General features: G+C 37.9%; 1 pseudogene; it reads left to right on the top strand.

Moving 5' to 3' along the window:
• The first annotated feature begins 2,763 nt into the window (after nt 1-2,763).
• Nucleotides 2,764-14,687, top strand: part of LOC112717450 (organic cation/carnitine transporter 4-like) — a 75,979-nt pseudogene continuing 64,055 nt past the window's right edge.

Below are 14,687 nucleotides of genomic sequence, written 5' to 3'. Positions count from 1 at the left end.
TTCTCATCGGTTTTGACTAGTTTGATCCGACCGGTAAGCATTTCTTAAACAGTCCAAAGAGTAACCGAACCGGACTAAGGTCTGCTTCACCAGTTTTTTAGTCGAACTGGCCGATTCAGTTCGGTTTTTACAACTATGAATCGTGTAAATCGAACATGTCTGAGTCGATTTCTTTCGAGTTTATCTAATTTGCCGACGCTCCATTCGATTTATGGTTAACACAACATTCCTATTAAAATCGATTCAACTCAATTCCATTGACTCCGCTAACGTGAAAGTCCAATTCGTCTAACTCGAATTATAAAGTTACAAGCTTCAGGCCATCAACGTAACATTTTTGCCTTTGGATGATTCGCTTTATTTTGGCATGTATTTGGTTTATTCGAGAGCTTTACCTTTGGAATGATTCACAATTAACATAATTAGAATGAGTGAAAACATTAATAATTGACAAGTTTAGTAATGCATTAAACACTGCTTCTTATATAGAATTATAAACATATCTTTCTAAATTAAGTTCATAACCGAGTGGTATGCATACTAGTCTATGACTGTTGGTTTTGTTTTTGGGCATCATACTATATACTTTATGATCCATCCTCATTCCGAATCACTTAAACCAGAATCCTTTGCCATAGTCCAAAATCTAAAATTCTAACCCCTAAATATGAAACCTAATACCAAAATCCTAATTTTTGAAATTCCAACTTAATCACCTTCAAAAATACATAATCAACTACAACTTCATTCAGTTCCTTTTTTTAACGACTAACTTTTTAACTTAGACTCTTAAATATGATTTACACACTAAGAAATTAATATATTCAACATAGCTACATATACGTGCATAAAAATTAGCATTTTTTTTAGTGGGATAAATCTCATAATCCAATTCAATAATTTTCTCCCCAAAGAAAATACACCAGAATTTTATCGTCGACAAAAGTCACTTCAAATACATTTAAACCGGGACAAATTCAGTATACGTTAGATTCAAAGTTTTATATAAAAATTTACATAATTGTTTCAACAATATGCACAAAAATCAATCAACATCTTATCTCTATATTTTTATTTAATTTTATTTTCTAAAATTATTATTACTTGTTCACAACACAAACAAATCAATGTATCTACTTAAAAAAATACAAATTCTACACATAAAATCAACTCATTTTATCTAACAGAGCTCTCACAAAATTATATCAAAGTTATCTTGTCATAATTTTTGGGTAAGTTATTAGGCCTTAGCCCAATATTTTTATCATTATTTACAAAAATGGTCATGACCTATTAAATAATTTTCAAAAATGGTTGGACCTAGTGCCCAATCATATATCAAGAATACAAACCTCCAACAAAACAATAAATTAATTGGGCTGATTGTTTAAAAACTCCTTAACTACTTTCAAAAAAAAAAAAGAATCCCCTCACCTGCACTAGAATATGGGCTGCGTATAAGCCCACTAATTAACCCAAACTAATTAGCTATATCTTCCAAATATTAATTACTAACTAATCTAAACCAGCCTACCTCATCACGTGAGAGAGTGTAGTCAAGTTTCTTTTTAACTGTCAGACGTTGTCCCTCCCTTGGACACTTGTTGCACATCCAAACTCTCCAACACATTTCTACAAGTGTGAAATGCTCTCCCATTCAACACCGAAGAATCCGCCATATATTTAAGTACAATGTTAACAGACTATCTTACCAAAAATGTTGTAAACTCATCTAACGAACTACTAGTATATACAGATATTAATTACATGTATTGAACTAATATGTTACCTAATACCAACCACCCCTAAAATCACAGTCTCTTATTTTGTCCATGACTCCATTCAAACCATTCATTTCCAACCAGCCAATCACTTTTTTCAATTTAGAATCACCTCCTTTTTTGTTCCAACGTGAAACTTTTTTTTACTACTTTGGACAGTTTGCCACTTAACCTTCTATTATTTTTTATAAAATAAAAGTAGGTATTCGGTATCAATCAATAAACAAAAAGTTTTTCATAAATAAAATAGTTAAACATGATGTGGGTTGGCTTAAAAATGAGGAGCACAAAATTGAAAATACTCGCCTAGTAGAAAATGATATATCAAATGTCAAATATTATTTCCAACATAAATTTATATCTATTTGAGATATTAATCTAAATTTAATTTTTGATAACTAAAATTTTTTTATAGAATTAATAGTTACCTTACACATTAAATATGCAAAAGTAAACAACAATTTAATTTTACAAATATCAATTTTCTTTAGCAGGAAATAAGTGAAATAACTAAAGTCATATCCCTAGAATAAAAAACAATTTCTGTTCTTGTAATAAATTAGTATAAATCAAATAAAATAAAATTGCTTACTATCAAACCTTTACTAATAATATTAAATGATTAATTGAGTTGTAAATAACCTCATCTCTTTTGTAATTAGATTCATGATAATAACGTTCACATATACCCGTAGGACTTATGATATTACTACGGTGACAATACAGTGGAATTCCAAAATGTTATTAGCTCCCAATTTCTATTGAACAATGTTGAAGTTCTATTAGATTAGAGACATACATATATTAATAACCTGCCACGTTAAGCACTTCTGCTAAAGACATTCAGAAACTTCTGTTAAACGACGTCCTCCAAAACTATAAATAACTCAACCACTCTCTAATCTCTTTTTCTCTCCTTATTTTACCCACACCCTATCTAATTAACACAAGTTTTATATATCTGTGTTAAGAGGGTTTTAAAATGGCAACCACGCTCTCCTCAAACAACCACGAGCTCAGTACGCTGCTAGTGCAGACGATAGTGAAGGAGGTAGAGATGGAGAAGCTCTGCATCAATGAGATGCTCCGAAAGTACTGCGGAGAGTTTAAAAAATAAAAGTTGAGACACTTCATCTTCACAAGCCTTGCGTGAGCACTGGATGCCTGCCACACCATGGTTATGATCTTCGCCAACCGCGAGCCGGAGTGGCGATGCACCGCCACCGCCTGCGGAGTGGTTGGAAGCACCTGTGGGATCCCACCGAAGGAGTGGGAGTGGATTGCTGGACGCGGTAGCACCACCGTGTCGAAGTGGGGACTTATTTGCGGCGACAAATTTAAAGTTAGGCTCGTCCAAGCCTTATTCTTTGCAGGATGTATGATTGGTGAGCTACTTTCACTTTCACTTCTTTTTTTGTACGTAAAGTTAAACCTTGAAATAAAGTTATATAGTCATAGGTATGAGTCATTTCACCCAATTCATTTATATAGAACCTTTCACTATTTAAGTATATAGAGTCGTTCAACTGCAACTGATTTTCTTGACACCCTTACATACCCCCCTCCTCTTCAATTTTCTCAAATAAGTGAAATAACTAAAGTCATATCCCTAGAATAACGTAATTCATAATACACGTAAAATCCTTTTTAACAGCTATTTTCTAGATTCATCTTATCTACCAAAAGAATTTAAATAAACAAAATTAAAAAAAAAAAGTTAAAAACACATTAAATATAAATATATTTCATGTATATATTTTTTCAGTTTTACAACATGGAAAGGTAGAAATGATATGATAATAATATGTATGCAATTCAGTTTGTTATATAATAATATATAAATAATAATGATTATTTTCTAACATTTTGAAAAGTATCGGAATAATTATTTTTTAAAATTTCAATTTAAATCATAATAATTTAATAAAACAGTACTAATATTAACTGAATGTGTCGGTATAAATTATTAACGTTCTCTCACTTTGTTGTCTAAATAAGTACTGTAATTGTTATATATTAATTCTCAATAAAATAATTATGTTTGCTATTAATAATAATAATTTTCATTGTAAAAAAATTAATATATCTTATTTATTAAATTATATACATATAAATATAATTATTAAATTGACTCACAATACGATAATTACTAATTTTACTAATTTTAAATAATTACTAATCTAAACCTAAAATTTTATTGTTTATATATTAGGGATCTCATCTTATTATTTATATATTTGGAAATAGATAACTTAAACCTAACAATTTATATTTTATATGATTAGATTACTAAAATAGACTTATTTTATCAATAATTTTATCATATTGTTTATATATTTAGATTAACAACTCACACATATTATTACATAACATCTTATATCTCACATGATTAAATTGCTAAAATAAACTTATCTCATTAATAATTCTATCAAATTATATATATGTATTGAGATTGAACAACTCACACACAAACTTATTTCATTAATAATTCAATCATATATATATATATATATATTATTTTATTATATTTTATCATTAGTTAAACTTTAAAATCAAGTTATATAGTCATAGGTATGAGTCATTTCATGCAATTCATTTATATAGAATCTTTCACTATTTAAGTATATAGATTCATTCAAGTGCAACTTATTCCCTTGTGTCTTGAATACTATATATATATATATATATATATATATATATATATATATATATATATATATATATATATATATTCAATTACAATGTTAACAGAATGATAAACCACTATTTCATGGTTTATTTTGTACTTAATCGAGTGATTTTTATCAACTCTTTACCCACTTATTCATACTATTTGCATGGTTTTACTTTTTCCTTCCGAATTTTGTGCTATGATTGAAAACATGCTTCTTTGGACATTAAATTTGCTATGTTTAATCCTCTCTTATTACCATTCGATGCCTTGATATGTGTGTTAAGTGTTTTCAGAGATTACAGGGCAGGAATGACTTAGAGGAGGGAAAGGAAGCATGCAAAAGTGGAAGAAATAAAAGAAATTGAAGGAACTGCAAAGCTGTCAGCCCTGACCTCTTTGCACTCAAACGACCATAACTTGAGCCACAGAGGTTCAAACGATGCGATTCTAGTTGTGTTGGAAAGCTAACATTCGGGGCTTCGATTTGATATATAATTTACTATAGTGGCCATGTAACACCCTAATATTCAAATCCTTATGCTCGAGTCATAATTCAATGATATTACGGTGGTACGACTCTCAGGTGGATTTTTAATATATAAACATAGGTAATTTCGAAAGGAGTATTAATCGAGAAGCCTGAAAAGAGTAGAAATAAAATCGCGAAGACGTATCACTCACGATTCGACAACGAAAAGATAAAACGTGAAGCCGAAAGCGATATATGGACAAGGCATAAAGGAGATTAAGAGATAGATAACAGATAGATATATATAACATAAGTAAATAGCCACTAGTCGCGACCCGCGAAGTTTAGGCCGGCTAGGGTACAGTATGAAAGTAGTTGACAACAGTACATCCTAATCTCTCCCAAAGGAAACATAAGAGCCTCTATAGGCAAGTTTCAAAAGAGTTCAACACATAATATAATCTTTTCAAAACAAAGGTGGAGAGATTCTATGGAAAACACAAAGTAGAGAAAATAAATATCTTCGCCGTTTCTCAAACGAACCGCAGCTCACTTCTGAGCACCTGAACCTGTATCTGAAAAACAAGAGATATATACGGAATGAGAACCCCGGGCCCATGGGTTCCCAGTACGGTAAAAGTGCCAAATAAATACAATGCACTGCAATAAAAACTCACTAAGCATCCTAAACTCCTTTTCTCCAAGTATCCAGCCTAGATTCTCACTAATCCATGAATAGGCATCTGTCGTAAGGGGATACTAAATCTAGTTCATGTTACACATGTTTCCCAACTCGCTGATTCTTACACGAATCAGACTCAGAATCATAAGCAAAACCATCACCAGTTGTTCTGTCTCAGCAACTCTATATCAATACATCATACCCTCGCCTGGAGCTAGTGAAATCACATCACTGCGTCTACCCAGGAGGCTCAAATAATCTCATTCAAAAATCATCATCATGCAATTGCATCACCAATTCATCTCATCAAGAACAGCCCCCAACATCCACCGGCACCAACATGAGGGATCTCTCAGTTGTACAAACACAAGCAATACAGACAAGTAATACAACAAATAAGGTACAAGTAGAACAAGTAGCACGTAATCAGGTAACATAGCATGTATGATATAGAAATCCAAAACAAATAGGCAAACCCAAACAATTCAAACATATGCAAATGATGTATGCCTGCCCTATAGCTGATGATATCATCTGTCGGTTATATAGCCAACCCGACACGTCCTGGTAGCTAACCATGGACAGAAACACCCCTTGCGGAGCAAGTAGGTTTGAGCTACAACCCCCTTGCTACTACCCGCTCAGCCCAGAGCCAGTGGAACAACCACTACTGCGGCTACTACCCAGGCGGGTGTTTAACAGCTCAACCTGGAGCCAGTGGAACAACCACTACTGCGGCTACTACCCAGGCGTCACAATCTCTGACCTGGAGCAAGTGGGACGAACCACAACCCTTGCTATTGCCCAGATATCTTAAGCATTAACCCGGAGCAAGCGGGACGAACCACAACCCTTGCTACTACCCAGGTATCTTAAGCATTAACCCGGAGCAAGCGGGACGAACCACAACCCTTACTACTACCCAGGTATCTTAAGCATTAACCCGGAGCAAGAGGGACGAACCACAACCCTTGCTACTACTCAGGTATCTTAAACATATATTCATTCAATCTCATTTCCTATTATCAATCCTCATTGTTATCAAATCTCAAACATTAACCTGGAGCAAGTGGGACGAATCCCAACCCTTACTACTACCCAGGTATCAGAGTTACATTCATTCAAAACTCCATAATTAACTCATTTATCATAAGCATCCTTTTTCGTCTCATACCCGGAGCAAGTGGACAACGCCACTGCCTACTACCCGGGGTTACACATCACATTTCAACATCTTCCATTATTATCCATTTAACACATTCATTCATTAATCATATATGCAATTATTCTCAGCCATAATCAATAATGGCTTTGCCGTGAACCGGCAATAACTCAACCATCCGGCTCATGGTCCAATCAAGAACCAGCCATTTATCAATAAATATAGCCCTTCGGCTCATGGCATACACGGTACTCCTACCGCCATCCTCCATGTCTCATATAATCATCGTTGATCACCATTGATCATAACTTTTTCCCTTGCTTCACTCGCAAGTTACCACATCCCCTAGTTCCTTTCTCATTACTAAGCATATCATAATGATTTAATACATAAGGGGTGAGATCGGAGGCTTAGAAGTATGAGATTTAGCTTTTAAAACTCAAACATCAACTTTGGCATGAAAACAATGCCACGCGTACGCGTACTCCACGCGCACGCGTGGATGGCCTTAAAAACTCATCGACGCGCAAGCGTCATGCACGCTAACGCGTGGATTAAAAATTTGCCAAATCGACGCGCACGCGTCAACCACGCGTACGCGTGGATACTCTCGTGCCCCAGGCACAAAGCTGGCACAGTTCTGGCACAACTCTCTGGAAAATGGCTGGGCATTGGGGTGCAGCACTATCGGCGCGCCCGCGCACATCACGCGCACGCGTGGATGGCGCTTTTTGCAAGATCGGCGCGTACGCGCCAAGTGCGCCCACGCGCAAGGGGTTATTCTGCTAGAAATTTTCTAAGTTAAAAACTGCAGAATTCACAGATTTAGACCCCAATCTTCCAATGGACATAACTTCCTCATTTTAAATCATTTTTCATCCGTTCTTCGAACGGCATGGACATCCCGGATCCCATTTCATTTCTAAACAGATTTGGCACAAAACAGAGATCCGTAGTCCAAGTTATGTCTCACCAAAGTATGCCCAAAAACCATATTTTTCATAAAAACCACAAAGTGCCATTTCAAAACAAACCATTTTCAACCCTTTTCAAAATCAATCAAAACATGCCAATTTCATCCCTTTTCTTTGAAATCAATTGAAATGTATCAAATTCAACGTCAAGCCTCCTCGACTCACACATTGACACATTACCACAATTCACAAAACTGCCATATAACCATTTTTACCCATTTCAACAAATGGCTAAATTACAAACACATCAACATGTCATACATCCTTCCTCATCCCAATTTCCAACAATACTATTTCGATTCAACCATCATTATACATGATCAATATCATACTCACTATCACATGGTTTCATCCCCAAATCAACCTCAATCATTCCTCAAACATATATCACAACATACATATCTCTCATGCATTATCATACCATCAAGGCATCAATAATCATGATCACATATATGACCACATAACATACCTCAATCAAAACCAAACATACCTCATCTACACAATTTCACCCAAAATTACCAATTTCCACACTTCAACTCCTCAAACCTCATTATTCAATAACCAACCCAATCATTCATATATTCATTATCTGAAATTCATCCAATCACTTGTGTCATCATACAATGCACACATCAACTTATCTTACTTACCTCTTTTCGGCCTCTGGCCCAAAATTCACGGCCTCCGGCCCAATTTCACAATTTAAATGCATAAACCACCAATCAATACTCATTACCCAATATATCAAATTTTCAATACACCAAGCATACAAGGCCACACAATTCTCAACCCAATCATCAATTCACATTACATACCAACTATGCATATTAGCACCAACCATTACACAATCCAAACTTAATCCTAGGGACATCTAGCCTAGGAATTCTCATCACACCATACGGTACTTAAATGAAACTTAAACCGTACCTCTTGTAGCCAAATCAATTGAGCCTCTTCTTTGGGAGTCTCCACCAACCTTAGCTCCAAGCCTCACCAAAGCTCCTCAAGCAACACCAATCTCCCAATCGTGCACCAAAACCATCAAATGCACTAACATAACCAATATTACATACATACATCAACCTAGGGCTCATAAAGATGATAAATCACAAGGGTTTGAGCACTTCTTACCTCAGCCCATATGAAGTAGGGATAGAACCCACTTAGAATCCATGTTGGAGTATCCCTAGACACCCAAAATCACAAGATTTCAACACTAACTTCCCAAAAACGTGTAATAGTGGGGAATTTCGAAAACTGGGCAGAGATGAATAGAATACTCACCACAAAACTTAGATAGAATTGTAGAAGATGAGAAGAGCGACGCGTGGCCGCAAACGGCTCGTCAATCGGAGCTCCGTAGCTCAAGTTATGGTGGTTTGAAGATCAAAGAGAGTTAGGTTTTCTCTCTTCTCTTCTCTCTCCCAATTTCAGCGCCCAACACCCCTTCTTTAGGGCAAAATGAGCTGAAATGCTCATAACTAATGTTTATATATGTTGGGTCTTGGGCCCACTTAGGCCCAGTTCACTTATTTTTGTCCGTTGGCCCAATTTTGGACCAAAACCTTTAAGATTAGCGCTCTAAATCGCACTTCAAATATTTCTACCTCCCCTAATCATAATTCCTCATTTCTTAATCTTATTTACTCATAATCAATTTTCTCAGCTGCAGTACCAGACAGGTCTCAGCCGGTACTGTCGGTCAAAATTCCACTGCGCGCTTTTATGCAGAAAACTATGTCTTCCAACTCGGAAAAATTCACTGAATCCAAATATCACATTGAAATCGTCAAATTCCAATCGCCAAATCTTCCAACCATATTCGCTCCTACTTAACTCATTATTTAATTAATTTCGGTTAGACCGGGTATTACATTCTACCCCCCTAACAGAAATTTTCGCCCTCGAAAATTCCATCCATCCCTACGAGTACGCGAGCATAGTATGCCTTTATATCAAACGCATAACAGTTCCAAGGTCCTTTTACTCTGCGCGCTTCCGTTGCCGCGCTCTGATTTCTCTATTCCTGAGGGTCTCGGTCGTTCATTCAACGCCGACCAACAGCCTCGTTCCTTACTTTTATCGTCTCATCAACCCACACCCTATTAAATCTCAAATCATGTCATCGATAATATTGCCATCTTCGTTAATCATAGCCATCATCCCACATCACTATAATCAATCAAAGCTTTCTTCGTTTTTAGAATTCAATGAGTTTGGACTAAGAAGCTGACTCTTAAGAATCCGCTTTCTTTTACTAATCTATAAAAGCTTCCGAGACACATCTCTTTTGTTGAAGTCACCCAGATCAAAAATCATTTTCAAAAATATAACCAACACTCCTTCAAATTCTTGGGAAAAAGAAATTCAACAGCACCTCCCCAAAAATTGGAGTTTACCACCCGTCACGGGTTCCCTCAAACCAATCTCAGTACCGCATCAGTATTGCAATTTAAAGGTTTCCAAACGATTCCTCTAAAACCGATCATTACAAATCTTGATCTAAATCCAAGGTCACCATGACCAAACATCATAGCGCTCATCTCTCGAACACGACAACTTGCACTCAATCATCATCTAAATCCGACTACACATCAATGATAATTTCCTCTCCGTTTCAGAACCATTAAGGCTCACAGCCGCAATTAATTCCAATTATCGAGAATCAGTATCTGTATAAGCTCATTAAACTTTTAAGTACTCAAAGCATATAGCATTTCTAATCATACTCCACTTTTTCTTATTATTACCATACTATGCTAACGCTTTTAGCAAGCTTCCGCTATGCCACTTTGATTTCTCGTCAAGTATTAGCTCCATCACTTATTTCCTCAAGTACCCAACCACAACTTAGCATGACTGGCATTTGAAATCAACGTTTCCAAATCCATCATTTAGGACCATTCCTTATCTATTCAAATCAAAGGAACTAAAAGTCACGGGTTCAATCTGTTTCACCAAAAATCCAAAAATTAACCAACTATATAACAAACACAACACATCATTCTTAACAGAAAATCATTTACATCAGAGGCATTTATCCATTTGTATTAAGGCAATTCCTTACTCGGACCATCTGGTTTGCTTCTCAGTCTAATATTAAGCTCGGCATTCCGAGTTTTTGCCGTACAGGCGGTATTATAAAATCACACACTACCATTTAAGCTCGATTATTGAAATTACCTCAATCTTACTGCCGCAATCGGCCCGCATCCTGACTCTCTCCTTGTTGGCAATTTCTTGATACATGCCCTGGTAACCCGCACTTGAACATACGCCTAACCCCAATTGGCATGGCCTATTTGGGTGATGACTTCCACACCTCTGACAGCTCAAAACATTAGAAGCAGCCGCTGCCCGTTTTCCCTTACCATTCCTTTGGGACTCCTCACTCGTCGCAAAGTTATTCCGTCCTTGGGGAAAGTGTTGTATGTATCCTCTCTCCTTAAACTCTCGACCCCTTGGTGCGAATTCTTGGTTGTGCTCTCTATGACTTCCTTCCTCTGCAACCCTCCTTTTCACACACTCTTCAGTAATTCTGCTCTTATTCACTAACTCTGAAAAAGTTCGGATCTCCATTGGTCCCACTGAACTTAAGATGTCGCTCCGAAGCCCTCCTTCATACTTAATGCATTTCCATTCCTCGAAGTCTTCCGGAGCTCCATGACACATGCGGGAAAACCTGAATAGCTCCTCAAATTTGTCTGTATACTCAGATACGGACATAGCACCTTGCTTCAACTGTAGTAACTCCAATTCCTTGGCTGTCCTGGCGGAATTTGGAAAGTACTTCTTATAGAATTCCACCTGGAAGGCATCCCAAGTAATAGGATCATTCCCCTGTTGCAGGAGACGTCGAGCCCCTTGTCACCAATGCGATGCTTCCCCCATGAGCAGATAGGTAGCAAATTCAACACGCTGCTCTTCAGGCACCAACTGCGCTTGCAGTGCTCGTTCCATGGCCTGAAACCAAGTATCAGCTTCAGTCGGATTGGTGGTTCCCTTGAACTTAGGTGGATTAACCTTTAAGAAAGTTGCCAGTGTCATCGGGCCCTGAGCTTCCCTTCCGCCATTGCCATTATTGTTTATCTGTTGCCCAAGGGCCTCCGCAGTGGCCTGCATAGCAGCAGCCATATTCTCCAATGCCGCCATAAGGTTTACCGGGTTATTCGAGTTGATTTCCGGTTTCTGTGTATTAGAACGATCTCTCTCACGTCCCCGACCGGGTCCACGAGGCGCCATCTGGTTCCTATACACACTAAACAATCGATATCAAGTTGATCAGTCTCAATATCGGAAGTATAGTGCTTCAAAGTACCAAAGGTACACTCATGGACTTCATGCTAGATGTATCAGTTAGATACCCTAACTAGCACAGGCACAAACTCAGAGTATGCATTGAAGCATAAGCAGTTCCATCCCTCAGGCTCACGAGGATGAACTGCTCTAATACCATATTGTAACACCCTAATATTCAAATCCTTATGCTCGAGTCATAAGTCAATGATATTACGGTGGTACGACTCTCAGGTGGATTTTTAATATATAAACATATGTAATTAGGAGTATTAATCGAGAAGCCTGAAAAGAGTAGAAATAAAATCGCGAAGACGTATCACTCACGATTCGACAACGAAAAGATAAAATGTGAAGCCGAAAGCGATATATGGACAAGGCATAAAGGAGATTAAGAGATAGATAACAGATAGATATATATAACATAAGTAAATAGCCACTAGTCGCGACCCGCGAAGTTTAGGCCGGCTAGGGTATAGTATGAAAGTAGTTGACAACAGTACATCCTAATCTCTCCCAAAGGAAACATAAGAGCCTCTATAGGCAAGTTTCAAAAGAGTTCAACACATAATATAATCTTTTCAAAACAAAGGTGGAGAGATTCTATGGAAAACACAAAGTAGAGAAAATAAATATCTTCGCCGTTTCTCAAACGAACCGCAGCTCACTTCTGAGCACCTGAACCTGTATCTGAAAAACAAGAGATATATACGGAATGAGAACCCCAGGCCCATGGGTTCCCAGTACGGTAAAAGTGCCAAATAAATACAATGCACTGCAATAAAAACTCACTAAGCATCCTAAACTCCTTTTCTCCAAGTATCCAGCCTAGATTCTCACTAATCCATGAATAGGCATCTGTCGTAAGGGGATACTAAATCTAGTTCATGTTACACATGTTTCCCAACTCGCTGATTCTTACACGAATCAGACTCAGAATCATAAGCAAAACCATCACCAGTTGTTCTGTCTCAGCAACTCTATATCAATACATCATACCCTCGCCTGGAGCTAGTGAAATCACATCACTGCGTCTACCCAGGAGGCTCAAATTATCTCATTCAAAAATCATCATCATGCAATTGCATCACCAATTCATCTCATCAAGAACAGCCCCCAACATCCACCGATACCAACATGAGGGATCTCTCAGTTGTACAAACACAAGCAATACAGACAAGTAATACAACAAATAAGGTACAAGTAGAACAAGTAGCACGTAATCAGGTAACATAGCATGTATGATATAGAAATCCAAAACAAATAGGCAAACCCAAACAATTCAAACATATGCAAATGATGTATGCCTGCCCTATGGCTGATGATATCATCTGTCGGTTATATAGCCAACCCGACACGTCCTGGTAGCTAACCATGGACAGAAACACCCCTTGCGGAGCAAGTAGGTTTGAGCTACAACCCCCTTGCTACTACCCGCTCAGCCCAGAGCCAGTGGAACAACCACTACTGCGGCTACTACCCAGACGGGTGTTTAACAGCTCAACCTGGAGCCAGTGGAACAACCACTACTGCGGCTACTACCCAGGCGTCACAATCTCTGACCTGGAGCAAGTGGGACGAACCACAACCCTTGCTACTGCCCAGATATCTTAAGCATTAACCCGGAGCAAGCGGGACGAACCACAACCCTTGCTACTACCCAGGTATCTTAAGCATTAACCCGGAGCAAGCGGGACGAACCACAACCCTTGCTACTACCCAGGTATCTTAAGCATTAACCCGGAGCAAGCGGGACGAACCACAACCCTTGCTACTACCCAGGTATCTTAAACATATATTCATTCAATCTCATTTCCTATTATCAATCCTCATTGTTATCAAATCTCAAACATTAACCTGGAGCAAGTGGGACGAATCCCAACCCTTACTACTACCCAGGTATCAGAGTTACATTCATTCAAAACTCCATAATTAACTCATTTATCATAAGCATCCTTTTTCGTCTCATACCCGGAGCAAGTGGACAACGCCACTGCCTACTACCCGGGGTTACACATCACATTTCAACATCTTCCATTATTATCCATTTAACACATTCATTCATTAATCATATATGCAATTATTCTCAGCCATAATCAATAATGGCTTTGCCGTGACCCGGCAATAACTCAGCCATCCGGCTCATGGTCCAATCAAGAACCAGCCATTTATCAATAAATATAGCCCTTCGGCTCATGGCATACACGGTACTCCTACCGCCATCCTCCATGTCTCATATAATCATCGTTGATCACCATTGATCATAACTTTTTCCCTTGCGTCACTCGCAAGTTACCACATCCCCTAGTTCCTTTCTCATTACTAAGCATATCATAATGATTTAATACATAAGGGGTGAGATCGGAGGCTTAGAAGTATGAGATTTAGCTTTTAAAACTCAAACATCAACTTTGGCATGAAAACAATGCCACGCGTACGCGTACTCCACGCGCACGCGTGGATGGCCTTAAAAACTCATCGACGCGCAAGCGTCATGCACGCTAACGCGTGGATTAAAAATTTGCCAAATCGACGTGCACGCGTCAACCACGCGTACGCGTGGATACTCTCGTGCCCCAGGCACAAAGCTGGCACAGTTCTGGCACAACTCTCTGGAAAATGGCTGGGCATTGGGGTGCAGCACTATCG

The sequence above is a fragment of the Arachis hypogaea genome, chromosome 10 (assembly GCF_003086295.3).
Source record: "Arachis hypogaea cultivar Tifrunner chromosome 10, arahy.Tifrunner.gnm2.J5K5, whole genome shotgun sequence".
In the NCBI taxonomy this organism is placed as follows: domain Eukaryota; kingdom Viridiplantae; phylum Streptophyta; class Magnoliopsida; order Fabales; family Fabaceae; genus Arachis; species Arachis hypogaea.
The sequence above is the reverse complement of the archived record's forward strand: the minus strand, read 5'-3'. Positions and strand labels throughout refer to the sequence as shown.